Here is a 4,436-nt window from a genome sequence, read left to right as displayed (position 1 = left end):
CTTAGATAAGTTTTCTGAAATAACCCTTCACCAGTGTTTGTAAAATATTTTGTGAGTTTTGTGGGTTTCGGATTTTAAAATTTTAGCTCAAAACTTGCAGTTTTGTGTCACCCACTTGCTAACCTTGTATTAGGAAAGCAACACGTCCAGTATACTTGTTCCGTACATTACCTTTCGGTAAACTACCGTACGGTTGTAAAGGAAAGCGTTGAACAAGCAACTGTTAAGGCGATGTCTAATGACATGCAGATGTTCATGGTCCATAACGTGTCAGATGCAGTTACTATCCTTTGTAGGAGCAATAGTAAAGATCACCCTATAGTTTTTTGGTCTGGCACAAGGTCCTGTCTTTGACCATGCTATGCAACCACCGTTCTTACGGTTGACACCCGATTTTGGTTCAGATGACCTAATGAATTCCGATGAATTCTTAGGATTTTACGTTCAATGGTAATGAACTCATTGAAAATAGGTTTTCAGAAAACAAATCGGTTTTAATTTGATCAAAATATTTTCTCGTTCAAGCTCGAGTTTAGATATCATCGAATTCCATGAGTTTGTAATTCTCAATCTTTAAAGTCAATCTCAAGGATTGAGTAATATCAGGCTTAAAAGCTGATTTTTAATCTTTAAGGAGATTATCCTTTCTGGAGGTCTAATTCATTACTCTTATCAAGCTAATTTGCACGGCGCCCTACCCATTTTACGAGACAGATCCTCTCATGGTTAGGATAAGTCTGACCACTTGGCGACCCTGTTTGATGTTAAGGTCCATGGATTTTCTGCTGATTTTAGAGATGACTTTTCTAGATTTTTCGTCAACCTACAGCTGGTCTGGACGACAACTTCTTGACCTAAATCAAGAAGCGCGTGTCTTTTTTGGAAGACTTTACTTCCTTTTAATGATGGAATTGATTCATCGTGTAGATCCATCTTTCTTTCAAATATATTACAGTAATTCGGGTAAAACTGATTAGTTTAGTCCAAAGCAAAAGTACCTGCACTAATCTTGTACAAAAATATGTGATATATGTTTTAAAGAACTTGATAATTTCTTCCCACACTTAGCTTTTATTTATTCTTTTCTTTGCCTTTCTATTTTCCTCTTTTCCATTTTAAATGAATTCAAGCATTTTAGGTTGTTTCTCAATTTATGTCTTTTTTGAGGTAACGATAATTTAGGCATTAACACCTAATTTTATCGTTCATAAATATGTATAAACATGATTTTGAATTCATTTAGTTGAAAATTTTTCAAATTTTCGCAAAATTTAGCAATTAAACTAAGTGTAATCCCGAGAGAATTTATAACCCTTCCCCACACTTGAGATCTTGCAATGCCCTCATTTGTAAGAGAAATCAGTAAAAATTTAAATTCATGAGGGTGATTAGTGTAAAAAAATGATTAAAAATACCGAGTTTGTAAACATATTGTTTTATATCACATTTGATATATTAGTAGCTTTTGCTGAACTTAATGACAGTCTTTGAAAGTGAGATGTTTTACCCTGTTTTGTATATAATATAAAATACAAACATATATATACATATTTTTGAAGTTTGGTATATAACCCCACGTTCATATAATATTTTTGGCATACTTTAGATCAATAATATTAAAATAATGATAACAAAATTTTTCGCCCCGTCCTTAGGTAAAGCAATTTCGGTTCCATGACCTAGTCTTTAACTTACGAAGAATTTTAGAAATCATTTTTTTTAAACTTAATGAAATAAAGTAAATTTTGTTTTTAAATTCACACAAAACTTAAATTTAAAATGCATATTAATTTTATACAAAACCTACAAAACAAAAAATTCAGAATGGGGGGAGAAAACTAGTTCTTTAGTGTCTGCTAGTGAAAAAGACCAATCGGATTCCATTCTCAGAACTACATGAGAACAGAACAACTAACTCTAGACAGTATTTTCTTTTTTAGAACATTTGAATCTCCCCACACTTAGGTAGCTGTGGTGTCAAAATTGTGATTAACTTCATCGTCAATTTCTCTTGGACCATAATCAACTTGCATATCTGTGACTTTTGCTTTAAGCCATTGGTCGAATTCTTGTGTAATATCCACAAATTCAACTAGTTTCACCTTTTCTTTAGGCGATAGATTGGATACTAACCGGTTACATAACTTAAAGTTCCCCTTGGTTCTAGCATCGCGAATTCGTTTAATAAGTTTCTTCATTGAACTGTTAATAACGGGGTCATTTAATTTCGTATCAACAACGGGGTTCTTTGTTATCAGGTCATCATTAGGTTTTACTTCATCTTCTCCACACTTAGGTGTTTTATTATTGTTAAGCACTACCGTTGGAGTTGGTAAAATAATATGGTTCTTATCAATCGTTTTTGTTGGTTCAATGGTTTTGGTTGGTGGAGATTTAGACTTTCGACTCACAAATGTGACCGATTTGTCACCATCACTAAGTGTCATTCTACCCTATCTTACATCAAATAACGCCCCGGTGGACGCTAAGAATGGTCGACCTAAAATTAGAGGAATGTTTGAGTCCTTTTCTATGTCAATGACAATAAATTCGACTAGAAATGTTAAATTACCCACTTGAACGGGTAGGTTATCAGCAATTCCAACTGGGTGCTTAATGGTTTGATCAAGGAGTCGAACACTCATTTTCGTTGGACTTACCTCACCTACTCCTAATCTCTTATATAATGAAAGAGGCATAACACTTACACTTGCACCTAAATTTGCTAGTGCATCATACATGACACAATCACTAAGTAAACAAGGAACAATAAATTCACCCAGATCACCCACCCTGGGTGGAGGTTTTGGTGGAACTGTCTTCACTTGGTTTACTTATATGGTTTTTGTTTCTTGCATTTTATTATTCTTCTTCTTCTTCTTTCCAGAGGTATCACAAACTTTATTACCTATTACTTGCTCATACTCAACTCCTTTTCTTGGAAATGGGATGGGTGGTCTGTATGGTGCCACCACTGGCTTTACATACTCGGGTGGTGGTGGTGGTGGTGTTGTAACTTCTTCATTGTTACTCACATTGAAAACCTTCTCATCTTCTGATGATGGTTTTTCAGAATTTGTTGACACCATATTAACATTCTCATTTTGAGGATTTACTTCAGTATTACTCGGTAGCATTCCTTGTTCCCTCTCACTCACCATGCTAGCAAGAGTACCTACGTGTTTTTCTAGATTCAAAATGGAAGCTTGTTGAGTTCTTAATGACTGATAAACCCTCTCATTTGTTTGGGTTTGAGATGTAATAAATTGTGTTTGAGATTCCATTAGCCTTGCCATCATTTCTTCTAGATTTGACTTTTTCTCTTCAGTTTGTTGTGGTGGTTTATACAAGCTAGGTCTTTGTTGATTAAAAGTGTTGTTTTGATTTGGTTGGTTATTCGGACCTTGTTGGTTGTACGAGTTATTGTTGGGTCCATTTGGATTGTAAAGAATATTTTGATTTCGATTAAAGTTTGGCCTTGGCGGTTGATAATTATTTTGATAATTATTTCCTGGCCTTTGGTTCATGTAGGAAACATTCTCACGTTGTTCCATCGTTTGTTCAATGTTACAATCTTTCGTTAAGTGTGGTCCACTGCATTGCTCACAACTGATTCGTATTGTGTGAATATCTTTAGTCATCTTTTTCATTCGTCTTTCGAAAGCATCTATCTTTGCAGAAACAGAATCAAAGTCATGGCTAGAATCGGCTCTAGCCGCTTTAGATGAACTAAAAATATCTTTTTCTTGGTGCCACTCATGTGAGTGGGATGCTGTGTTATCAATAATTTTGTAAGCTTCAGTTGGCGTTTTCTTCATAATGGAATCACCAGCTGCTGTGTCGATGTCTTTTCGTGTAGCAACATCGACACCTTGGTAGAATATTTGTACTATTTGATAAGTGTCTAAACCGTGATGAGGACATCCTCTCAACAACTTTTCGAATCTTGTCCACGCCTCATATAATGTTTCATTTGGCTTTTGTGTGAACGTAACAATTTCTCCTTGAAGTCTCACGGCTTTAGATGCCGGAAAGAATCTTTTAAGAAATTTCTCAACTAAAACATCCCATGTGTCAATCGCTCCTTCGGGTAACGATTCTAACCAATCTTTGGCTTCTCCCTTTAAAGTCCAGGGAAACAACATGAGATAGATCTGTTCATCCTCGACTTCTCTGATTTTAAATAGAGTACAGATCCTATTAAAGGTTCGAAGATGTTCATTTGGATCTTCTTTCAACGTACCACTATATTGGTACTGATTAGTTACCATGTGTAGGATTTGTCCTTTGATTTCATAATATGGCGCATTAATATCTGGCTTAATAATGGCGTGTCCTTGGCCCGTGCGTGCGGCCCTCATTCGATCTTCCATACGTAGAGGTTCCGTTACTTCCATAATTGAATTTGTTGAATACGAATCACTAGAGGATTCTGA

General features: G+C 35.4%; 1 non-coding gene across 1 annotated transcript; it reads left to right on the top strand.

Annotated features, from left to right (window-relative positions):
- Positions 1-3,906: 3,906 nt before the first annotated feature.
- Positions 3,907-4,013, top strand: LOC139851020 (small nucleolar RNA R71). The gene has a single exon (XR_011760386.1). It is a non-coding gene; the product is annotated as a small nucleolar RNA R71 (small nucleolar RNA).
- The last annotated feature ends 423 nt before the right edge of the window (positions 4,014-4,436 follow it).

The sequence above is a fragment of the Rutidosis leptorrhynchoides genome, chromosome 5 (assembly GCF_046630445.1).
Source record: "Rutidosis leptorrhynchoides isolate AG116_Rl617_1_P2 chromosome 5, CSIRO_AGI_Rlap_v1, whole genome shotgun sequence".
In the NCBI taxonomy this organism is placed as follows: Eukaryota; Viridiplantae; Streptophyta; class Magnoliopsida; order Asterales; family Asteraceae; genus Rutidosis; species Rutidosis leptorrhynchoides.
Note: the sequence above shows the minus strand (reverse complement) of the source record. Positions and strands in the feature narration are given on the sequence as shown.